At 35.7% G+C, this 26,854-nt stretch overlaps 1 protein-coding gene and 1 pseudogene across 9 annotated transcripts in view; one reads left to right on the plus strand and one right to left on the minus strand.

The window, feature by feature from the left end:
* Nucleotides 1-26,854, plus strand: part of SOX5 (SRY-box transcription factor 5) — a 920,340-nt gene that overhangs the window by 262,278 nt on the left and 631,208 nt on the right. The gene's annotated exons all lie outside the window — the stretch shown is intronic.
* On the minus strand, nucleotides 1,972-25,671 carry LOC109449598 (hepatitis A virus cellular receptor 1 homolog; annotated as a pseudogene).

Consider the following 26,854-nt stretch of genomic DNA (forward strand, 5'->3'; position numbering starts at 1 on the left):
CACTCTGTGAGATTACTTGGGAGACATTTCTGACTCCTCTTAGTAGTTATGCTGCCCCTGAGTAGTTGGTCTATTTTTATCTAATGATGCCTTTGAGTTGTATAACTGACCATTGCCCCTTTTGTCACTACTAAAAAGCTTAGTGCCAAATGCAGAGTCTCCATAGTCAAAGGTATGACATTTATGGAATATACTTGTATTTACCATAATTATAGTCCTTTTGTTTTTGTTTCCACTGTCTCATGTACTTTTAATTGATGTCCTCTGGTATATTTCATGTATCAGAGAAGAAAGAAGTTTCACTGGTAGGGGATGGAGGAGGGGAAGTCTGGAGTAGATGTGGAAGTTCAGAAAGGCAGAGCAAAGACAATTGTATTTGAGTTGGTTGGGCCTTGAGTGGTGGAAATGAGGAGAGAATTGCGACAGCGTGAGCAAAGGTGCAAAGACTGAAAAACTGGGCACTTCAATTTGGCTCAGAAATATTAAGGCAGCTCAGTCTGTAAATTTCAGGTTGTTAAATTAAACCTGAAGAGTTTATGCATAATCTTATCTAATTTCATAGTTAGATGGCATTGACATTTTATTTTCCTAGAGGGAAAATGTCAATATTTAGCATGCTTTGTCCACTGCCACAAAGGTTTCTCTAGTTTGTGGTGTTGTATGGATTTGGTTGATGGGTATTGGAATTCAAGAGACCCAAAATAAAATGTAATACATATAAATTTCCCAGTAGAAACTGTATGAGTGCATTTACTAAGAGTGGGTGCTGGTAATCATGGTAAATCCAAGTAATTCAAATTCAATTGACTGATACTTCATTATAGAGTTTTTTTATAGCTTATGTACGCCGAAAGTGTTCAGGCTTAGTCCATTACCTAATTTTTCTGCTATACCTTTGAGTCGCATTGATTTAAGGATTATAAAGGTTGAATAGTAAAAATAGAAAAAGAGAGTGTAAAGTGTGTTCTTGCAGATACACAGCAGTTACTTTCTTTTCTCCAAAATTTAGTATTTCCTATTCTTTCACATTCTACATTTTAATCTCAGTGACAAGGATATAATTAACACATATTGAACACTCATAAGTACTTTATAAATACTTTGTGTGCTTAAACTCATTTGGCCCTCAGAATAATCCTGAGGTAAGTTCAATGATCTCAATTTTATATTTGGGGAAACTGAGGCATGGGAAACTAAGCAGCCTTACTCAAGCTTACACTAGAGAATTAAATGACTCTGCCTGGATTTGAATCTAGACAGTCTTGTTCTAGAGCTTACACACTTGATGCTGCACTACTTCATCAAGCCGAGGGAAATAATTACCTAGGTTTTATTTTCTCAAAAGGCTAAAAACTTCCATTCCTTATTAACTTGCTAAGTTTCCTGTTAATCAATTAGAACTGCAACATTTTAGAATGAGAAGCGAGCTAAGAGGCATGTGATTCAACTTCCCATTTATTGTATAAAACCTCTTCACAACATTATGATAGATAATTTCCCCTCCTCATCATAAATTGTTTAGTAAAAATAATAAAAAATGTACTCCTTCCCAAGGAGATTCATTCCATTTTGGAGCAGTTCTGTTAGAAAAGTATACCACCCTACATCGTCTCTGTCCTTTACCATCAATGTATACCAGCTAGACATGAATTAAAATGTATTGATTAGCAATAAGTATATTGAAATATTAATAATTGCTAACATATTTTGAGTGCTCATTATGTGTTGGCACTTTTCTAAATGCTTTCCATGGATTAACTCTTTGTTTCATATAAAAAATTGGGGCTCTGTTACCAATAAGGTTGACTAAACACAGAAGAGCTAGAGATACTACCCAACGTCACTTACGTGTTGGAATGTGGTGGGAAATTGACAGAAAAATCATCCTGGAGCTTAAAAAGACTGTGGCATGGTGATCTGGTCATTGTCTTCTGCAGTCAAGGGCGAAACCCTTTAAAGGGCCCCTGGGTCTTAATGCACGCCGTAAAGATTGTTCTCAAAGAAGATTTTGTCATTTGCTTGGTAGTGCACTGCAGCTGCATTTTGTGAAGTTCCAGTCTGAGGGTCATTAGATGAAAATTTCCTTATTTTTACCAGCTTTCTTCTCATGCATAAATATTTTTTGGTAACTATGACAGCCCAAATAGTAAGCAATATCATGGCAGTAATGGAGATTCCAATACAGGGGCATCCTTGGTGATCATCCGTGGGTTTTGTTACAGGCACATGTGAGTTTCCTTGTGTTGCCAAATGTCACCTGAAGGCTGTGCCACAGTGCCATTCCCATCTTTTGGGCCAGACTTTAATAGTAAGTTGGTCGCATTTGTTTCCTGTGGTGTGATATGCTGAGTCTCTGTTATCTGCGTTGGAGAAGATGCAGTAGTTTCTGTCTTGAGGTTCTATGTGGAAGTTGGCGTTGTAGGAGCAGAGGTGAAGACCCTAGGTGATGTTGCAGCACTGATGAACTTAGGTGGAGCTGGCTTAATGTTTAATAATATGTTGATTTTCAAATCATTAAACCACCCTGTCTGCTCAACACAGCAACAATACATGCGACTACCAGACTGGACTGCGTTCTTTATGTTTAAAGACACAGTCCCTTTTGATATGATTCCATTTAGCTCATAATACTTGTTCCTCTGAAAGGTGACATGGTATCCAAATCATCCGAAGAGATGATTTGAGCATGTATGCCATGAACACGCCCCCTTGGCCCCAGCACATGGTTGTGACTTCACTAGTCGTTGAGTAGGTGCAGGGTAGCTTGGCAGGCTGACCCCGCTTTCCACTTATACTTGAGAAACTACAGCATCTATCCAAAGTAGTACGAGGCTTGTGAAGGCTCTCCAAAGATACGGATGGTATCAGCCTGTCTCCAAGTGGCTTCCTCTTTGTATCCTTGGTTATAGGAAATCTGCTCAGCTAGTCTTCAGGTGGTTTTCAGTGACAGTTGTTTTACAATTAAGTTGGAATTCTGATGTGTTGGATTATCTTTTTTACCCTCATTCACAATTCTATGATATAGATATTGAGATAGAGGGAGGTCAAGTTATTTGCCTAAGGTCACAGTTAGCAGTGAAAAACTGGATTTCTGTCCCCACAGAACTCAGTGCCAAACTCTAGCTGTCTCCTAATTCACCTTTCATCCATGATGCTCTTTCACCCCAATCAACCCCAGAGAATCAAGTGAAAAAACCTCTTGGTCATTCCTTTTGGGAGTTTGCCTCCTTTTTGCTAACACAGCCCTTTTTCTGTTACTTTCTACTCACTCCCCCTCACACCATCCCCGCCATACCTGCTCCCCCACTTCAAGTTACTTTTGATGTCATGTCTTTTTAACTTATCTTTCCACTAAGTATTTATGATTTCGACTTCTCTATCTTTGCACTTGTAATTCTGTTTTTCCTCTCACGACTTTCTCATCTACAGTTGATCTTGCAAAATCAAATTCAATACCAAATTTCTTCAAAATTTCTCTATAAAGAACAAACAAAATAAAGTTTCTCTTCCTTGCTAATAATTTATTTTATGGAATTATAGAATCTAATACATGCAAGATGACACTAGACAGTGTTTAGGCTGGCTCAACCAGACAACCATTGCAAAAATTCCTTTATATCATTCTTTATAGGTCATCACCCAACTTAAATGTTTTTAGTGATAGGTGTTTATAACTTATCATACCAGCTTGATTCATTGTTGGATACCTTTGATACTTAGTTTTTCCTTTAAATAAGCCACATTTTCTCTCCCTGTAACAGCTTGTCATTGATCTTAGCTCTTTCATTTAATCTATTTTATTGATTGTATTCCATTTAGCACTTTGTAGTGTGTTAATTGTATAGTTCTCAAAATTCTGTCCCCTCCATAAGTCTAAAAAACCCCTGTTAGTTAGGAGTCATAATTTATACTTCTCTAGCTAGTTCCCTCAGTGCTTTGCATACTTCTTAGCACAGACTAGGTATGTAGTAAATTATTTAATAGTTCAATATATATGTGTACATGTGTGTATAAATCAAAATGCATTTTTCTAATATTAATTGTAAGGGCTAAAATAGTATTTTCCCTCTCACTTTCTAAGTTCTTCCATCAGGGCTAATCATCAAATTAACAAGAGAAAATCAAAGTTTCAATATGTGCACATGGGGAATTCACATAAGCATGAAAACTCTAAAGACAGTGAGGCAACACTGGGTATATAAGCCATTTTTGGACAAAGGAGAAAGGGGTGTACAGGATATTAGATTTCAGAAGTGAGAATGGGCAATTCACAGGTAGTTGAGGGAGAGGGGAAAATATATGACAGGAAAATTCTTGCTGGGCAACTCAGAAACAATGGGACACAGGTGGTATCTAACTAACAGACTTGGGGTCTTCCTGACTAATGCTAGAGCGAAGCTTCTTAAGATGATTAAGCCAAGCCTCCCTTCATAAAGCAAGTTTTTCTGTCTGAATCTCTGGGGCAGGAAAAGAAGAGGGTCCAAGATTTCTTTCTGAGTCCTGTTTCTTAATAAAAAGCTTAAAACCAATATTCCAAAATGCAACTTCAGGGTGGCAAAATTTTGGTTCCCTCATAACCTAGTAATTACACACAAGAATAATAGTGTCCAAGGGTAACTGGAATAATCCTCAACATTTGTGAAACTCATTTTCTCTCTTTCTACACATACACACACACATACACACACACACACACACACACACACACACACACACACACACTGTTCCACTTTGAACATACCAAATGCCAAGTTCCTAAGATGTTAAGCACATTTTGTGTCATATTCTTATAACAAGTATTTCAGATATATTAATCTATTTCGTTCTTTCGGAAACACTGCCAGAAACCTAAATCTGTGACCTATTATTGAATGGAAACCTAAATTAGGATAGTAGCTTTGTCCCTGGAGAGGAGGTCTAGAAGAGTGGTTAAGAATGGAAATTTGGGGCTCACCAGTCCTTGGCTGCCATTGACTAGCTGTGCAATCCTGGAAAACTTCAACTACTCGTTGCTCAGTTTTCCCATCTCTAAAATTGAGATAATGGTACCTATTTTATAGCGATTTGAGCATAAAATGGACTGATGTATATAAAGTACACAGAGAACATATCTAGACCTCAGTAAATGCTATTATTGCTGAAAAGTACTCACCCGGTATCTGAAAAAAAAAAATCTTGTAGCTAGATAAAATAGGAAATAGCTCTGATGCCAAATTAGTTTAGTTTATTTTCCAAAAGTCCATAGACTTTAATTTTTTTCAAGAGAAATTTGTATGATTTTTATTTTCAGTGGAACAGCTAGTTCAAGAAAATTTACTATATGACTGGTTTAGCTATTTTGATATTATTAACAATGTTATTACAAAGTGGCTAAATAGTCCCCATTCTTGGCTTATTTCTAATTACTGAAGAATTTAAAGCTACAAATAAATATCACAGTATCAAAGGAGTTTAGTTTTATATGTCAATAATGACAAAATACTTATATGACATGTTATAACACTTTACAGTTTTAAGGTGCTTTTTATGTATTGTTATTTAACATTTTGGCATAGTAATTCTCATTTAGAGTTACTAGTCAAATATAAACCACATTGCCCGTGTTTCCTTTTGTCAGTTGAGAGGGGCTAAATTCGGGGAAATTTTAGAGGCCATGGACGAAATGCCAAATATGGCTTAGGTTTTAGGGTAGGGGTTTTAAAATAAAATTTTAAAATGTGTTGAGAACCACCAATTGTACAATTAAAATTATTGTCAACTGATTCCTTATGTGGGAGTCTGGTAAAAGGACTAACTAAAAACTGAAATTTGGGATCTAAATTATAGTTAGTGAAATCAATGGTCACCTGGAAAAACTTTATGTGTAATTCATATGTGTGTGTGTGTGTGTGTGTGTGTGTGTGTGTGTAATATATGTAAATGTATATACGAGTAATAAATCTGGGAAAATATTATTTTGGGGAAATGTGGCTTCTCCAAAATACAAAGCATATAATCAAATGAGAAAATGATGGAAAATTCAATGATGCTAATTTGGAAATTCTGTTTTTTCTAAGGACTTTCTCTGACTTTTCAATAAACTTAAATCGCCCTTCTCTGCAGGAAAGAAATATGTAAAATATGCTTCCATGTATCAGGTAGTTGACCATGACTTTAAGGACCCACAAAGCAGAGCAGGCCACACAAACCTGTGAAAGCACTTTCCCTTCTATTCACACTTCAAAGGGTTAACTGAGAAGTACTCTATTGTATTCCTGATGGTTTTCTCAGCAGAAAGCCCAGTGGGCTCTTTCAAGGGACTCTAAACAATGAGCTCAGTGAAGCTGTTCTGTCTAATTACTCAAAGACAGGGATGCTAAAGAGGAATTAATGACAGTTGACAAGTGCAATTAATAATTATAGCAAAGCCAGGAGTCATGCAGCAGGCAGATGACAATAATGGGGTAACGGTACATGGCAGCTTTCATCGGTTTGTGCTGTGTTTGTGTGTTTAAAGTGAGAGGCTTTGTGCAAGATGGGCCACACTTCATCTTGACAGGGTAGAAACTATAATTCAGCAACTCTAATGGATAGTCGGTCATATTCTCCTATTCTCTTTCTCTCTCTTCCTTTCTTTTTTTTCCTCTCTCTCTCCTCCTTCTCCCCCCACGCCCTCCTTGCTTTTAGCAATTCCAATTTGGTGAAAGAAACATAGTATAAAACAAAACTTAACAGGAAAGAGCTACAGTTAGCTTTCACGATCAGCTGGTGACAAAGCTACTTAAAATTCCTGTTGGGAGCTGGAAGAAGGGGCCAGGGAAAAGGCTGTCGCAGAAGTGGGATTTCCATATCAAAGGGCAATCCTTTGGCTCTGAATGGTAATTAAAGTACCCTGATTTCATCTTCGTGGTCAAGTCATGAAAGGGGGAGAAATTAGAGAGAATTTTTCACTCCCTTCAAACTACAGAAAGGAAAGCTATAAATTAAATGAAAGTTGACCTAAAAGGTGTATAACACTTTAGTCATTACATCTAATAGATGCTATGATAGTTCTCGAGTATTTATTCAGTTTACATCTTCATTTTGTCCTGATTATGAAGGATATAATGTCTGCTTACATTTATTGGCCATACATCTCCAGCTTCATGAGTTTGCAAAGGTATCAGTTTTCATTACACTGCCTTGGCAGCCCAGTCATTGGGGAAGGGTTTTGAGCAACACCAACCTCTTTTAAAAATTACTTCTTCAGGTAACCGAAAGCATAAATGGACTTGTTCAATTTTAGACGTATGTTGGTATGACTTAACAAAAACTTGTATTTCAAAATGCTGAAATTTGACTTTTATTTGCTAAAAATTGTGCCTTTTCTTTCATTGATTGCTGGAGCTGTTTTACTGTCTCTTCTCCAATATTCCCGTTTCCAAGCTCATTGCTTTATGAAATAATTGTTTCAAATCGAAGCATGGGACTTATAAGCAGTTTCAAATTCGTTACAGAAGAATGCCACTTATATTCCGGGAAAGGAGAACTTAAAAATCTTATTCCATTTTTTTGGATGAGATGTTAAACTTGGACCTACCTCTCTATTCATTAAAGATCACAGAGCCTTTTTTTTTTTTTTTTTCCAAAGAGCCCAGAAGCCTGGCCTAACTCCAATGTAGATAATTACATTCCACCTACCTAATTCCCTAGCTGCCTTAATTGGAAACAATTCCACTTTCCTCTCCATTCCCCTTACTCCTAGTCCTTGTAGCTTCTTAGGCATTTCTCACAAACTACCACATATCTTCCACCCTCAAAGCACTGTTGTGGATTTGGGGAAAGATGAATTACACAGCAAAGAATTAGTCCTTAAAAGTTTGCTCACTACAAAACACGAACTACATATAGCTGAATTTGAACTCAACTTTTTCAGGTTTGTTGGACCCAACATGCTAGGTGGCAAGCTGCTTTCATAATAAGAATTAGTCCATGCATTTTAAAAAACATGTTATTGCTGCTTAGGCTCTTCGGAGGCAAAAAAGGCCTATCCTTTATATGCAAAAGCCACAGATACATGTACAGTATATACAGTATATCTAGTATATTAAAATTTCATGGGGGCGGATATTAGGGAAGATTTTACTAAAACGTTTCATTTGGCAAGATGCTACTGATAAAAATATTGAGTGACTCTGATTTAGTCTTATATCCACCCTTATTTATTGATGATACAAGGGAAAAAGAATGGCAGAGGCCAGGAGGATCCACCACCATTCTTTTTGCCTTGCTTTCTTTTCTTGTTTCTCTTCATTTATTATCAAAGTCTGTGGAACAGGTGAATAACCAGTATGAGCTATTCTTCTATTTCTTACCTTCTCTTAAGCAATAGCATGGATGGGCCAATGGAATACAATAATGAATGACTGAGGAGTCATAAACACACACTAATCCAAAGCACTTAAAAGAACGAAGAGTAATCAAATTAAAGCCTAAAGGAGAAAGATCATAAATCACGTTAAGAATATATTAAACACTGACTTAAAATTATCATTGGAAAGATGGTAGGAGACATTAGTTTAATATATATTTATACAGGAAAAAGTATATACTATCTTCCAGACTTTAGACGCTAAATAAAAAAAATTAAAAGAATACTAATAGATTTGATATAGCGATACATTTTCTGACTTTCTCTTCCAAGACAGTATACTGACTTTGGGATATCACAAAACAGTTAAGAATATTTAAAAACTGTGCCTAGATGAGACCCTTAGTCCATCTAGTCTTGTACTGCGTATGAACACCAAGAATGTGTTGTACGACTACATTGTTACCTTGTAGGGCAAACAGACAATGTTGACAACACCCAAACAACTCACTATAGCTTGGGAAGCAGCAGATGATGATGATGATGATGATGATGATGATGATGATGATGATTCCATTTATGTAACACTAACTCTGAGTTCTAAGCCCTTTACTTATACTAAATAATATAATTATCTCGAAAGCCCTGACGTAGTTACTATTACCATCATCCCTATTTTTATAGATGAGGAAATTAAGGCCACAGGTAGTTGAATAACTTGCCCAATAATTAATTTTGAGCTTAAGGATTACAATAGCATATCATATATATAGCCTTACTAAGACTTTATAATTCTTTCATGTTTACTTCCATTGCCTTCAGAAGAGTTAAATACCATGGTAAATAACAGAAAATGTGATACTACCCCTTCATAGGCAATGTGGGGTTTTCAAGGTTTTATGAAATAGTCCTTTCTATTTTCCTTCCCAAGACAAAGCATCTTAAATTTTCATTTTAAAACATGTGCCACCTTCCTTTTACATGATAATCCATTCTTATAAAATCAATCTTAAAAAGCTATCTTCATGGGAATTTTCCATTCTTCTTATGAATAGTCAGTGTGTTATTCTTGGGTCTCTTTTGTTTTGCCTTTTCCATCTTTCCTTCAAGGCAATGAAAACCATAAATGGCTTGAGGGGACTTCCAGAGATGAATAAATACAGATTGTGTGTCTTCTACTATTTTTAGTTCTGGGTTTTTTAGCTAAGTTTTCGTATGTGGATCCTATGTCGATATAAGCAATCAATAAAAAAAAAAAAAAAAAAAAAAAAGTAAGATCTTAGATCCTGTTCAAATTACCTGCAACCTTACAGAATAGAGAAGTAAAAGAGTAGGTACATACGTTTCTCCTATCATATCCATGAGGAGAGTGAAGGCTAACCTCACTTTCAAACAAAAGTTTGTGTCTGAACTGCTTGGTAGGGAACAGCACTTGCTTCCTGTTTCTTGGCCTTCTCTTTGTTCCCATTTCTGTCTCTTTTTTTTTTCCTTTTTTGTCTTTCTTTTCTTATCTCAATGTCTCTATGTATCTCTCTTGTTTCCTAGCTCAAGTGCATCATTTTCTGCTATTGTGCTTAAGAAACTTGGCTGCAGGGGCTCTGAAATGAATAAAAATGTAATCCTCACTGTGCCCATTGTGCCTTCTCATTTGTTTTTGCTGTATCGATTTATCAGCAGAGGGAAATTACTTGCTGGAAGAGAGGATGCCAGTCAGAATGACATTTATTTCATAGTACAAGGAGGCTCTCCAGCGTGTTTCCATGTAACCCAGATATTGGAGCTGTAAAAGGGCTTGTAACAAGGTTTAGTGCTATGATTAGATCGTGTGGAGCACCTTGCTTTCATAACAACAGGCACTCTGCAGGAGCTGAGGCCTCGGGTTATGGTCAGGCTTTTTTTTTTTTTAAGCATAGATACAGAATTCAACAATTCCCTCCCACCTAAACTATTTCTATTCCAAAAGCCAAATCTTGCAGACTTACAAGAATAAAAGAGGTATATTTTTAGATGCCTAAAGCCTTTACAATATCAAAATAAATGCAAAAATAGATGAAACACTTGCCTATTAATCCCCTTAACATTTTTTTTTTTCGCCCTTTCCCCTTTATTTTGGAGAAATTGTTCCATTTTAATTCACCAAAGCAAATCTTTTCATTCAGTGATTGTAAGTTACATGTGCTCAAGGCTACCAATTACCTGTGAAACCAAACACATTCTCTATGTAAAAACTAAGGCAAGTGTAGCGAATAGTAACAGCTACTGTTTTGGCTTTGATACTAGAGGTAAAATTTTCATAGGTCTTTGCCAGTATTCTTGTATGCCTGGCATTTAGGAAATTAACTTGTTTCATTGTCATCTTAATTTTACATAGAGCTAATAGAATTGCAATGTTTGTCATAGCCAGTTTTTCCTCTATAGAACCAGAGAAATTAGACTATTTTCTAGGAAATATGTTCATTTTTATCAGAGTATATAGGAGATATTTCTTTCCCTCTTCCCTCACTGCTGAGATGTGTTCTTGTAATGCTAGCAAAGGCAAAAATGTCTGAGATTTGTAGAATAAAAAACAAATACTAAACTTGTTAGTAAATTAAACAAAAATCTACACTTTTTTTTTTTAGCAGTATTTCCTTTAATAACTGGGTTTGCGATGTTGAGATATATTGGGCTGTGATAGCATAGATGCCTTGTTAATTCCTTTTTTGAATATTTGACCATCCCACTTCAGTAAAGACTGGGGTATGTATTAAAGTAGACTGGTACTTTCTTTCAAATGTAGTATTACAGTATAACAGAGACTGTCAGACCAGAAGATACAAGGAAATAAGTAGTAGCTATTTTATTACATTTTGTTAAATGTAGAAAGTGTTTCCTTTTTGGAATTCAAGGAGGTCATCTAAATATTGAGTGAGAGAATACAACTCCCTTCCATTCTAAGTCACATCTTTGATACATATTTTAAGACTACTGTTGTTCAATGTTAGCATGCTTTTCCCAGTTCACCAGACAAACATGAAAATTTTATCGGCTCCATAATAACTATAGGATAAGAATGAACCGCGTTGACTTCCTAAATACCAGGTTTATAAGAGTAGTAGCTAAGATTTCTTATTTCTCTTGAAGAAGTTCAGTATGTTTAATTATATAAATTTTAGTAGAAGTAAGTTTTTGTGTTGGTAACAGCTGGCTCATACAGGCTGTTGCTGCTTCCCAAACACAGTATAGTTATCTCTTGAGTATTCCAATACAGAATAATATAGCTGCCAACTCTAGGAAATTTAGTCCTGGTTGTTGATCTTTACTGTAATACTTAGATGTTAAATTTAAGTAGAAAAAAACTACAGGAATTATAAAGGACAAATAATCAGGAATCTGATTTTTTTTTTTCACATTCTGAATGGAAAAGGTCTTCAGTACAAGAGCCAATGTACAATACTCAGAACTGTGGGCCTGCCTCTACTAAATGCCTTTCAATTAAAATTATTGGGAATGCCCAAGGGAAAGGTAGGGTGTTTCAATTAAACTTACGAGATCTTGGCATACATCCTCTGAATTGGGAATCTATTTGGGTACCTTCTGTGATAATTCTTAATGATATTATTTTGTACCTTTGAATGAATTGACACCCTAAATGACTAGGCATGATACTTTAAAAGCTAAATTAAAATGCAGTTTTGGAAAATCCAGTTGTCCATGTTATTCTTTGTGGAGCATTTTGAATTCCAAGATGCTTCAGAACTTCAAAGAGAAATGCTGCTGCCTTTAGATTTTTAACAAAACCCTACAATGGCTGAACCTTTCAGCAAATCTGTCAGCTTCTCTGTTTCAGGGACAACTGCAGTGTCATTTTCTACTCCTGCTGGTATTAATGGAAAACCAACCTTTTGACATGTTTAAGCTGTGCCTCCAAAGTGTTCTAGCTCCTGCTCGGGTAATAAAGGTTAGTAATCACTGGCTGCAGGTGATTTGTGACGTGGCTAAAATCCTTTCCATAATACCTGCTTAGAATAGGTTGGCATAAATACCTATGGTGTAAAATATGCTAAGTGAATACATAATGTTGAGGAAGATGCTCTTCATAAATTTTGACATACTTACCATCACAGTCTTTCAACTTCCATCCATGGTACTGGCAGCAATTTTATTCTACCGTACTTCAAACTAGAGGTGGTTTTGAAAATAGGCAGTTCAGATAGATTTCTGAAGTCTTATACTTTGTGATTTGACTATTGTTTCCTAATTCCTGTGATCTTTCATTCATTGAATTTAAAGGCAGTGTTTGGTCATGTTCAAAGTGGAGATATGCCTACTTCTCTATCTTAAGGAGCAGGGTTTCCTTGTGGTCTAAATATCACAGTACCATTTCCCGTTCCTCCATAGGAAATCAACTTGAATAGCAAGGGAAGTAAAGCACTAGTGTCAGAAGTAAGTACCAGAACAAAAGTGCTCTCAGAGTATTGAGTGAAAGAAAAGACCATTTAATTTGAATTTTTAAGGCTGAGATACTGAGGTTAAATGTACAAGTGTGGGATCTGTTTTATTTCAGGGAGGTGGTTTCCAGCTGCAGTGGTTCAGTCTAGGCTGATCCAGGGCCCGTTGGCCTGGTATCTCACCCTACTCTCTGCAATGCCATGTGATTCTGAAGCAACGTATGTGAACGTGCCTGGTTGACAGCTGTCAACTGTAAATGGCCATATGTAATGAGGAGTAAAGTTGTTGTCAACTGTCAATAGGCCATATGTAATGATGAGTAAAGTTACAGGCTGCTGTCTGATTAGATGTAAGATTAGAAAAAAGACACAACACTGAAACCTGTCCCCAAAAGGTCTAACGTAGGTATGATTGGGTGTGGGGGGCTCGTATTAGCCATCATTTATGTGCCTATATTCCTGTTTTGACTCTGTTTCTCTATAGATATAGAAAATGAATCCTGTTCATCAATACTGACTCTCATTTGAATGGGAAAAATCTTATCAACCCTACAAATCAAAGGCTAGAACCTGTGAGTGCACAGGGGAATATTCAAATGGGAGGGACTTTAATTTGTAGGGCAACTACAAGCCTATGAAAGACCTCTTTGTATTCACGCTCCCCTCCCCAGCATACAGAAAACATTTTATTCAAGACTAAGCATTTGATAAGCACTATTCTGTCCAGGATAATATGATGGGCAAGTATGAAGTTATTTGTTTGGGATAAATACTATTGTCAGTCCAGAGACATGATGGACCAATACAGCCATGCAGCCATTATTTGACCTCTTTCCTACTGAAGGAACATGCTTTTAACCACCGGTGCCACGAATGCTCGCTATTGTATGTCTTCTCAGCTTTTCTCTGGGCACTGCCTTACTTCAGTCACTTTAACAAGAAAGATCCTCTTAATAATTTCCTTTGTGACTATCATGCATTCACCAAAACAAAATATTCTTTAAAATATAAACAAGCTAGAAAGAAAGGCACTGTTGAGAGAGAGAGAGAGAGAGAGAGAGAGATCAACAAAGAAACTACAGTCAAAAGATGACCATGAAGGGGAGAGGATTAGAATGTGGTCCTAGCAAGGATAAACAAAAGAAAATAGAAGACAAAAAAGGAACTTCCTATTTCTTCTAACAGAACAAAACAGTAGGTTCCAACTTTTTGTTTCCAAGTCCCTGAAGGCTACAATCTATTTACCTCAGAAATATTGGCTCTCTGATCATGGTGTTTGGAAAAGCTACTCTTAAGAATTTTCTCTCTAAAGGCAAATCACTACATGCCAAATTCAAGCTCTCCTCTACAATCCTCCCATTCAAGTCCCTCAAAATGTACTTCCAGAAAATTCTGTTTTTGCTATTTCTCCTTCCCTGTAAAGAGAGGCTCAACACAATTCCTTCTCAATCACTTATTTTCTGACTAGCTCAGTAAAACTTCCAGAACAGTAAACCCTAGAAAGACTTCTCCCAGACTCTAAACTTGAAGAGAAATGGTTTTATAGAAAATGTCTCTGGCTTTTTTGTTTGTTTGTTGAACTGCCATCAGGAGCTCCTTATTGCTTCAGCGTAAAGTCTTAATATGCCTGTGAGGCTCTGCTTCTCTGGCCCCTGTGGAACTTCCTCAGCCTTCCTTATGTTACTCTATGCTTCAGCCATTCTGATCTGTCCTTCTATTCCTCAAAAGCCCTCAGCTCTCTCCTACCAGTGGGCCTTAGCACAAACTCTTTTCTTGCTTTCTAGGATGTTTTTATACAACTTCACCCTTTCTGAATAAACTCTCAGTCATTGAACAGATTCCATTTCCAGCTTTACTTCTTCAAGGAGCTTTGCCTCAGTCTGCAGTCTAGATCCCGTTCCTTATTATCCTTCCTCATATTACATTCCTTTCCACCAGAACTACCTCAGTCTGAAATTACATACTCATCTTTTTTGATTGGTTGATTAATGCTTATCTCCCTTTCTCAGTGATGAATTTCAAGCAGAGACTAGGCTTTTTATCCCCCCCCCCCCCTTTGGTGTTCCCATCTCCCCACACAGTGTCTGGCACATAGGAAACACACAGTCAATATTTTTTGTATGAAATGAATGCCCCTCTGTGATATCTCCAAAAATAAATCACTCATGTAGTGGTGGGCTGTTGCATTTCTCTTTTCTTGAGGAATAGGCATGCTTTTGATTATTATTCCTTAAATGTGATCTTCATAGGCCATCATATTTTTTCCTTTGAAAAGGATTGGTATAAACCTTATATTTTTTTGTTCCCAGTTGCTAGAGCTTCTCTTAGTTATTTTATTTTATTTATTTATTTTTGATACCTATTTCATAAATCCTTTTACCTATGTATGGTGTTTTTACTTTGTGTTTCATTATAAGCTGTCTCAAAGCTTTTTGGAAGTATTGGAGGTATACAATAATAAATAAGATGCATCAACCTCAGGCAAGTCCATTTCCCTAGAATTATAGCAATGTTGGAATGCTTAATCTTTGTGTAAACACGGCTCAAGAAGAATTTAGTGATTTTTTTTCTCGATTTGTGGAAAACATTTAAAAAAATTTCTCTTACTTTGCACCTGTACTCTATTTCTCTTCCAAGAATATTTAAGCTTTAAGCACTTTCCAATCATTACTTGATTAGCTGCCAACATGTTAGTGTTTATAGGATGGAGGAACTGAGGCAAAAAGAGCCAAAATTTCAGAATTAAAAAAAGAAAGTTGATAACATGAGAATGTGTTCCTGGCTCTTAGTCTCTTGCAGTTTCACTCAGGTGGTGTAATGCTAGGTTGATAATCACTGGTGTGGAATTATTATTTTAATTTCTTTTTTTTGTTTGAAACATTGAGTTTCACATGATTGACAATGACTGATATGACCATCATGAAATATTTTATTTCAAACACTCTTTTAAAAATAATCAGTGTCTCTAAATAATTTGAGAAAATCAACGGAAAAAGCAATATCCAAAAAAAACCCTGAAATAAGCAATTTTTTAAATAGTCAAGCTAATGTGGCACCTAAGTAGACATTTTATGAGAGAATATTATTAAAATGTTAGGTTCAAGAAAACTAAACCAAAACTTTAAATGCATGAACACCAGTTGTGTAATATTGAAAGCAGCAATTTCATTGGCAGAGACTGAACTTGACCCAAATCTGAAATGGTCCTTTGATGCTAGACAATGATGTTAGTATTTAACACGTAAGCTAATAAACACAAAATAGTTGATGCTTATACAATTTTCCAATTAAGCCATTTTTTTCTTTCATATAAGTAGAATGTATTATTTTCTTACAGATTAAGAAAAAATGCCTAAAATGTGCATTTTCCTCTCTCTTTTACTAAGGAGTTTTTTTCTTGTCTATTTACCTCTTTATCAAATTTTTATTTTGTAGATCTTTCCCTTAGGTGCTCTGTATTATATTTGTGTTATAGCTCCATTTATATTATTACTTAGCCAAATTTTATTGTTGTTTTTCCTGTTTGGGTTTCAAATCTTGTTAAAGATTTGTTAGGTTTCATATCAACCAATTCTAGATGTGGGCCATATAACACACATACAAGGTCTGACAATTACGTTTGCGAACTTGTTGCAACACTGTTGCTAAACTTTTTGATATCAGAGGGATTATTCATTATGAATTTGTACCAACTGGACAAACAGTTAACCAAGTTGACTATTTGGAATGTTGAAAAGGCTTCATGAAAAAGATAGACGACCTGAACTTTTCACCAACAATTCATGGCTCTTGCATCACGACAGTGCATCAGGTCACACAGCACTGCCTGTGAGGGAGTATTTAGCCAGTAAACAAATAACTGTGTTGGAACACCCTCCCTACTCACCTGATCTGGCCCCCAATGACTTCTTTCTTTACGTGAAGATAATGGAAATATTGAAAGGGAGACATTTTGATGACATTCATGACATCAAGAATAAAGTGATGACAGCTCTGATGGCCATTCCAGAAAGAGTTCCAAAATTGCTTTGAAGGGTAGACTAGGTATTGGCATCAGTGCATAGCTTCCCAAGGGGAGTACTTTGAAGGTGACTGTAGTGATATTCAGCAATGAGGTATGTGGCACTTTTTCTAGGATGAGTTTGCGAATTGTCTGACCTCGTATGTGCATGTACAGACATGCACTCACAGTTCTTTCTTCACAACCCCAATCTGGTTAAGTCCTCATCTCAAAATTTTAATTAAACAAGTGTGTTACTCTATATGCCCATTTGTGTTAAGATGTCCAGGATGTAGAACAAAACCTAAGACCAAGTGATAGACAGATCACATTAACTTTTCCAGCTTAATCTCATGCAAATCAAGTTGTCTTATTTGTAAAATCCTTAAGTGTGTTGTCATTGTTTCTTTCTTTTAAAAAACTGTTTCCTATTTCCTAGATTCTGTATTCATTAACTAATGTATTAACTCATCCATTGATATTTATTGGAGTCCTATTATTTGCTAGGTACTCATTTTGGGATTACAATGGTAAGGAGAAAGCAACAAAACAAAACAAGACCAAAAAACTCTCCCTAACACAAATCATATTCTTAGTCATCATGGAACTCACAGTCTAGTGATAATAAAAATTAGCCCTAATTAAACAATTACATAAAGCAGTGTAAAATTGTGACTGTAATGGATGTTACAAAAGAAGAATAAACATTGATGAGCCCTTTAACAGGAGGATTTGACCTAATCAGGACATTTAGGGAAGGCATCCTTGCAACATCAGTTAGACAACCAGGTGAATAATATACATGATAGTAGTAATGGTAATAGCTAACCTTTACTCTGCCCCAGGCACTGTGATAGGTGTTTTACCAGTGTCAATTTACCTAATCCTCACAAATATAATGAGAGGATAGCACTATTATTCACCCGTTTGCAGAAGGAAACTAAGCACTGAGAGGATTCCCACCTAGGGACGTGCTCCAGCATCCAAATGTTTAACCCATCTCTTCTATCTTGTCTATTCAAAGCGTGGTGGTGGGGCGGGGGGTGGGGGTGGCTATTCCAGGCACTAGATCTTGCACAGCTATGCATGGGCTCTGGGGTAAAGAGAGAGAGCACAGTAATGAGGGGGTGCTGAAAGAAGGTCAGCAGGAATATAAAGATAAAGGCAGAGGAAGCCAGGAGGGCCCAGAGTTGCCTCCATTTGCTTTATGGGCATCTCCAGAGTCTATTACTTGCCATATGTCTCAGACCAACCCATGGGATGCCACCTTGTTCAGGGTGTAGCCGATCACTCTTGGACTTGATTTAAGGTCTTCCAGCCAAATCTACTCTAAATTATATGAACAACCACATAGACTCCAGGTGAGAGAAGTTCAATACAAGCAGAGTGGGAAAGCTTTCTTCTTCACCCTTCCGCTTCAAATATGGAAAACGATGACTTGGTATAAAACCATGAACCTTTACACCAATTTGCCTGCATTCAGAATTTAAATCTTTCTAACAGGATAGGTGGTCACCTTGATCAGTTTGCAAATTGTTAAATGGCTTGAGCTCGGATTAAGTTCAGAACCATTACATAAGGGATACATAGAATATGTCTGGGAAGAATCACGGTTGTTTTTTTTTTGGCTGTTTCAAGGTTAAGAATATTTCTAGTCAGGTTGAAGCTCCAAGTATAGTTAAACAGAGAAACTATTATTAGATTAATACAGGGACTTTACTTTCTGGAGTTGTGTAATGGGACTTTCAGTATACTTAGTTATCATAATAATTACAGATATAATTTAAAAGAACATAATAGCCATATGTACAGTTAGTGAAAAAATCCTGTTGCTCTTTTGATAGTCACTTAAATCATTCTATAATACTGCTGTTCTATGAAGTAACTTAGGGTTTTTTTAGAATGACTTTATTGAAATATTATATCCAAAAAAAATACATAAAGAGTAATACTTACATGGATTGGTTGTATGAAAGGAAGGAGCACTCATAGAATATGAAAAATTAAATTTAACAAATATCAGACAAGTGAAAATAATAAAATATAATTTATAGTTCTTTGGAACAACAGCTTTAATTTTCATTCTTTTTCTCTTTGAATTACTAAAAAACGTGTTATTGAACATTTCCTACTTTTAATACCTTGGTTATAGTTGACCCAAATATAATATAGAAATTACTGTTATTATCTTAAATTGGAATGTTATTTATCTATTCATAATATTCATAAATATATATTTGACATAAAAAGATTAACTATGAAACAAGGGAAATATTAGAGATTATTTATAAGATGAAATAGAGAAATATAGCTTTGGTTGTTAAAACCTTTATAACATGGCTCTGGTAAATCATGTGTTTATATAAATAATATATGTTTTATGATATGAAACTGAATGAGCCTAGAGTTCCAAGTTCGCAAAGCTATACATACATTTTCTTAAATATTTATTGCTTTTTTCTGATCATAAAAGCAAAACTTGTAAAAAATGTTCAAAGTAATTAAAAGTAATGGAATTACAAGGGAGAAAGCAAAAGCTTCCACATTCACATTTTCCCAAAGATAACCACGTTAATGTTTGTTTTATATGCTCTTGCTATATATAAAACACTTTCCCTCCCCTTAAAATGGTGTCATAATCTTAATTCCCTGTTGATGGACATTATTCTTGTTTTCCATTCTTTACTTTGGCAAATGATGCTACAAATGACTATTTTTTAATGCTTATATCTTAACACACTAAAGTTATTATTTCGGTAGGATAAATTACTAGTAGTGGAATTGCTGGGCTGAAAAATCATGCACATTTAGAATTTTCACATATATTGCCAAATTATCCTCAGAAAGTGTACAAATTTCCACTCTCACTACCTGTATGTGAGGCTCTGTTTTCCCCCAGCTATTAGCACTGGCTATGATCTTTTTAAATTGAATCAGTTAGATAGAAAAGTGATATCTCTGCAGTTTTAATTTGTATTACTCTAATTATTACTATGTTTGGAATAGGTTAGTAAAAGAAGAGGAAAGAAACTGTATTTGCATTGCTCAGTGGGAATTAAGATCAGGTTGGTACAGAAAGTTGAAAACAGATCTTTCACGTTAGTCTTATGTAACTTCCAGGGTTTTCAAAATGCCCTCATTTGTATAAGACCAGCATGTATGTCACGGCACATACATTGAACCTTTTGCTTCAGTGGAGGAATGAGCAGAACTGTAGCAAAACCTTCTTTATAATGAAATTATTTTAATACTTTTCAGGCAAGAAATTAGTTTCATCAAGAAAATTGATTTAATTTGGAAGAGGCGCAGTATTTATAGCCATAACCAGGTTAAACATTTTTCTCCACTGCTATATCAGAAAATAGCTTCTAACCAGTATATAGCTCCAAATCAATTTGTTCAGTTTAAGGTTTTCAAATTGTATTAATACTCCTCCCATCTTTATGACATTTACTTTTTTTGTGCAAATTTTTGAAGTTCTTCACATAACTTTACAAAATAGACAAAATAACTTTTGAGGGTCAGCTGACTGGCCCAAAGAAAAATGTGCAGTTGACAATAATTATTTTGGTTCAGAGAGCTGGATAATGACAAATGATTTTAATGAAAGCTTCTAGTCTTCTTAATATTATTATTATTATTTTTTGGTTTCCAAGTGCCTAAATTCACTAAAAAATTAAAACTGTCTACAGTAAGAAAATTTATTCCCAGTGGCTATAATAACAGTCAGAAATTTTAGTAGCTAATTAATTCTCATGAATCATCCAATACTTACTGTATTTTAGCAACACAAATTGAAGGGAAATCCAGAATATTGATACCCTACAAATGGTAAATTTGCTGTTTATCAGGCTTGCATGCTGTAGATCTCAACTGCACAGTTTTTGAATGGCAGCCTAATGAGTTTGAATATTTCATTAAGACTGAAAGAGAAGAAAAGTTTCCCCAGTTTCTTCTCCAGAGGTACTTTTGGTCATTTGAATGCTGCAAACTAGAAATGAAATTTTGATCCACAGAGCATACCTTGTGTAGCAATAATGAAAATAGAGGATGGTTTTTATTTTTCGTTGAGTTTTATTTTAGACAATCTCTGGATATGAACCTTACTTCTTACTTAAGAGACTCTCCTGCCATAATCAAAGCCAATAACAGAGAGGTAGATTGTCTTAATTGTCCTGGATTTTGTTCTTATTTTGAAAAAGTAGTCTGTGTTTTAAATTTTCATTGAAAGAAATTTTAAATCATAAAATAGAAACAAAGAGGCTTTGTAATCAAATCAGGCAAAGCCACTCATATGTTTAAAATCCAACTGTCTACAGTAAAATTATTTTAAGTTGTGGCCAAATCTGCATTCATTTCAATAGTAGGGCATACCTTGTTGTTTTAGACGTATTGACATATACTGGTATTACACTTTAATTGCAAAATAATATGGCCTAGTTATAAATAAGGGAAATCTTGACTATGATCCTTAAGGTCTTTCCAATAATGGCCAGGTGTGCTTAGGCCTTCTCTACTGTTCTAGATTTATTAAAAACTGAAGGAGGGAATTCAGAGGACATCTAATCAATCTTTCTATTTTGTGGCACCTCATATAAACCATTACACTTAAGTGAAACTCTAGCCATAGAAAGGAGATTTAGTAACCTATTCTCAGTGAATGCTTGAATTATACATTGTTTTAAAATCATGGCATTAAGAAAAATCTGTGTAGTAATAAGTATCTCAACTTGAAAATTTATATTGCATGTTAATTTTCAAGGAAAAAATCGAATGACTATATGAAAAGTGATGCAGTCATTATAGATGTTGGTCAACAGTAACACCCTCTTGGTGGAATCACATCATTTGACATGTGAATTTCCTCTGCTTGCCACCAAGGGGAAGGTTTTCTGGAGTGAAATTCTGCTGCCAGTCTTGACAGTCTTGTAATGCATAGACGGACATTAGCTTGGGATGGAAAGTGACTTTTTTTTTTCTACTGATTTTATTGGAGGGGGAAAGGAAAACTAACTTATTACCTAAGTAGGAATTTGGCCAATAAAACAGTAAATTGTCAGGTAAAGAATTTGAATACTTGCACATGTTTAAGGATTTAATTTTATCATTGGGAAATCTTGGCATTTGACTTTGAGATACAGCATAGCCAAATCACCATACAGTACATCTTTTTGCAGAAAACTCGTCATTCTTTTGGGAAATATGGTTTTATAGAATATGTTGCAAGCTGACAAAATGAATTTTTAGCAATATTGACAAATGGAGAACATGAACACAGTGGCAAGTAAGGTATCGCAGCAGACACAGTAGTGAGACACCCCCACCCCCAATTTGGAGCCTAATATCAGCTTCTTTCATCTGCCATTAAATAACTGTGACCTCATACTAAAATCAGAATTTTAATTTTAGGCTTATGATTTGGCTATATCTTACAAATTAAAGAAAAAGAACACACTTTAAATAAACTAGAATGAATTTCTGAGACAGTTTAATATGAATACCACCACTACTTGGAGTTTTTATTTTAAAAAAAATGGGTAGTCAAGCAGTAAATAGGATTTCAGTATGTCACATTTAAGGATCTCTTTATATAGTGCCATAACTTTATGTGTATAAAAAGATACATACATTTTGCTAAAATTAGCATAAGGCCTCCTATCTGGCGCTACGTATTCCCTCTGTGGCAATGCAGTTTTATTCATTATGTCTTCTACTCCCTTATCAACCATATATAATTAGGACATTGGCAGTTTTATTCTTTATTTCTTCGATACCCTTATCAAACATATATACTTAGGAAATTGGCTTGAACAGGGATTGTCAAGTTAAATCTTCTTTTTAAATAAAAGGTTTAAAATGGCATCAAAATAATTGCAGAAATGTCTTTAGACACTTAGAACCATTTACTGGCTCACAAATGAGACTTTTCCTTGTAGAAAACTTTGTTTTCTTTAACCACTGAATCCCATTTTGTCTTCCGAGTGTAAACTGGCAGATTAGACATTTCCAAGGGCTTGTTCGGTGTGAAGTTTTTCAGGTGATTTCAGTTTAATGCAACCAGATAATTGTCGCTCCAGGGCTTAGTGAGGCTGTAAAGCTGCTAATCCAGACAATATTACCTGGTCACATGTTGTGCTTATAGGAGACACCTCTGCCTTTAATGGTCTCTTGCCATGCTGGCGATTTCTCGTTTTAGAAGTCCTATAAAAATGAGGCACACCAGACCAAGATTAAATCTGGAAAAATATCAGAATATGCAGTTTGGGGCAACAATGTAATACAACCTTAAATCTTTTGCCAAAGATAAAATTTGATATTTTTGTGGCATGAGTTTCTGTTTTATCACCTTATCATCTCTAAGAAAATTGAGCACTGAATTTGAAAACGATGTCTTTTGTTGTTTAAATGAGCCACTGCCAAAGCAGCCATACTCTAGGCATTTATAAATAGTTTAACCGATTAGTGCAGTTATTATTTGGTAGGTTTCTCCCTTTTAGTGGAGTGCAATGATTCACTTTCCATATTTATTCCACTCAAAACCTCTTCGGAACAGCAATTGTAATGCAATATTGAATAATGATAATGTTCGGATTCTGAAGGTTGTTACCTTTTTCTCTCACCCTGACCAAAATTTGGTAGTTCTATTGTAGTTGGCATCTAAACAGATGCTTATAAATAAAAGGCAAATCTATTCATTTGTCAAACCTTTGTGAGCTCCTGTGGCCCACACACTAATGAACAATTGGGAAATGAAACATCATCGGGGAGAGGCAGGTAATATGTGATTAAGCCTTTTTATTCTAACGTTGAATGTTAGATGGGCAGAAGTCCTGCTGTAGAGTACTTTCATATGAGATGTACAAATGGGAATTAGAGTTCTATTGTATCTAAGGCTAGGTTCAGGATTTGGACAATGCGAGAGGTAGGATGGAAGAGGACAGAAAAGAAGATAGAATTTGAGAGCTGAGGCATGGGGGTTTGTGCAGCATAACAAGTCATGTCCTAGCAGTAAGACTACTCTGTAAAGTTCCTAGCACAGAGCATAGCTCCCTGTAGATGCATCTTTTATTTTGGCCATTGTCTCTTTCTTTGCCCTATGTCTCCCTTTGATCTCTTCCTCCCTGCCTCCTTCTGACTCTGTACTGTGTATCATGGGAGTGAAGGTTGCATATTTTACTCTTGTAGGGTTCTCATCTGTAATCCCTTCTTCCCATAACTTTACGTTGTCCCCCAAAAATAATGTGTTGGTGTCATGGCTATTAATTATACTTAATCTGTTATCCTAGAAGGAGTCTAACCATAAGAAAATGGACAGTTTCCACTTATCTTTATTCCTGGTACCTTGGATTACATACAGGGAGAGTTGTTCCTCGTCAGCTGAGGCAGTCAACTCAACACAAGGAGAGTTGTTTTGCTTCTTAGTTATTATAACCCAACGGATCCTCTCTAGGCTGTGGAGAGGAAGGGCCAGGGATACCTAGAAGCTGCGCTGGCCATTCCATTCTTTTTCCTACCTTGGTCATTTTTCTTCACAGTCTCAAAAGCTGCCACTGTCCTCAGTGGTGAATACATGGCAGCACTGTCCCAAAAGAGGGAACTCCCAGAGGTGGGCGTAGTGGTGGGAGAGGGGACGTAAAGAGGGAAAAGAAAGTAAGAAAGAAGAGGGAAACCCTCCTTCATTTTAAACATGTAGGGATATCCCGTATGTTTCATTTAAAAATGTATAGTTACATTGACTTTTTTATCCTAAATGACAATTAGGATGAAGTTATTTTGGATATACTCTGGTAACCATTAGAATCTGAACTGATTCTTTTAATAAAATATGAACAATTTTAAATTTACCTAAAACATATAATTTCACTTTGACATCTTGATAACTTATGAGATGATCATCATCTATGCTTGATGCTCTGGAGAATTGGTTGAAAATATCAGGCATACTTACCCCAAACTGACTTTTGTAAGCCAGCTGTGTAAAGAAGATTTTTACACATGAAATAGGAAATTTAATGAGATAATAAATGAGTTTTAAATACATTATTCGTGTTTCAAAAAAAATCAACTTGATTATTTCAAATATTTAATAATTGTTACTTGTTACTTTTTTTCTTAATTGTTGGTTTGCCTTTTTTTTTTTTTTTTAATGTTTAAGAAAGCTTTCCAGGTTTAGAGTTTAAGTTGTTCAAATTTTAAGTTAGTTTGAAGGAAATTACAAAATGAACTTAGACTTGAAATTGTTAGAATGTTTGCTTTCGGTGTCCAATATTCTACATACATGGGTTAACCTTGCTTTATCAATGACTTTGGTATTCACCAAATAAAGTTTAGTTAATCAATTAACGTTCATTTGTTTCCACGTCATAGTAACTTAGCTAACTTCTTTTTTTAAATTGTAGAATATTGGAGTATCACAGTGCCCCAAATGTTGGGTAGGTAGGACCCAGAGCAGCTCTGGGAACCCTGCCTCAGGTAGGGTTAATAGACACTCCCCCTTTCCTCTTCCCCAGGGCTTCCACTGAAGTGGTTCGCTACCCTAACTTCCAGTGGAGGCCTGAAATTAAAACATTTATTCAGACCCAGGAACATGCTAAATTCAGACTACACAAAAGCCACCAGGAGTTATATACTCTGAAGTTACTGCACCATTTTCTGCAGAAAATAAACAATTCTTGGCAGCCATCTCATTTTGCAATAGACATTTTCATCTCTAATGAATCAGAGACTTTGGCAAACTTCCTTGATCCTCTTCCCAAGTGATGCCCAGTTTTAAGCTTCGAAGGACTCACTGAGCATTACAGATCTGCATTCTATTTCTGAGTTGTAGATACTGACCTGTTTTTTGGCAGAGGTTGACCTTCCACTGAACTCCCCAATGTGTTGATCACTTTCACCTGCTTTAATGCCGTCATGGCACTCTACCTGAATAAGTACAAAAATACCAGCTTCAATCCTTATGGTTAGAGGCTGAACACTTACAAACAAGAAATGGTGTCTGGTCAAATGTCTCTTATTGCCCATCCACTGCTTTGCAAACTTATCTGACTCTGCCTCTTGCTTATAATTCCTCCCTTGATTTCCACTACTGCCTGTCAGATCCTTCTAATTAGAAGACAAAGGAAATTATAACCAAATAGCCCTGTGCCCATGGATCAGGAAAAGACTCACTGAGGTGGTGGCTGCTACAGTGAATGAGCTCGGAGGTCTCTGTGCCGGTGCCCCGGGCCCCACTCATCCCTGCTAGCCTGCAGCAGTCTACAGCTTTAAATATTTTCCTATGGACATTCTAAATTTTATCTTGATTTCTCAAATTCATAGATGGTAATGCTCTTATTACGAAGTTAATAAATTGTATGCGTACGTCGATTGAGTCACATATTGGTTTATAACACCCAAAAGTGTTCCTGAGCGCTAAGTATACAGATCAACAGAGTATGAGAGGAAAGGCACAGATCCTATCTGATTGCAATTATTTCTTTATTACTCCTAGAATGGATCGTGCCAAGTCATCTGTTAGTTACAGTTTCATCATTTTTGACTAATTAAAGGACAGTCTTTTATATAAATAATCTTACTTAAAAATTCAATTGTATTAATCTTGAATACCTTAAATAGCAAAATTTGTCTATTGAAACTTAGATAGGGATGAAAATTATGCCTCATTTATGTTTAAAATTACGAGCCTAAATCTCAAGTTATAATTAAATCCATAAAAAATTTAACACGTATAATTAAAGGTGCTCTCTTAAACAATCTGCCCTTCCTCATCCAGGTCTTGTTTATCAGATTCATTTGGCTACAATAACACTGTTACTCAGGGTAGCTGGCACATTTTAACTCAGTTTTTTTTTCAAGATATTATCAATCTTGTCTTAATAAAGTACAAATTAATACAGGGTTTCTGTTATTTTGTTTTATGTGTTTTTCGTTTGTTTGTTGGTTCTTTAGTTTTGAATAAACCATCTATGGTTGTATGGTCCTAAGCTTGAAAAAAATGTTTCCCTATAGCAAATCAGAATGATGAAGAGCCATTCTGAAGGCCTCAGAGACTGAGACAATGCTGTGGAGGAAAAAATAAATAAATCAGAGAAAACA

The sequence above is a fragment of the Rhinolophus sinicus genome, linkage group LG02, assembly GCF_036562045.2.
Source record: "Rhinolophus sinicus isolate RSC01 linkage group LG02, ASM3656204v1, whole genome shotgun sequence".
NCBI lineage: Eukaryota > Metazoa > Chordata > Mammalia > Chiroptera > Rhinolophidae > Rhinolophus > Rhinolophus sinicus.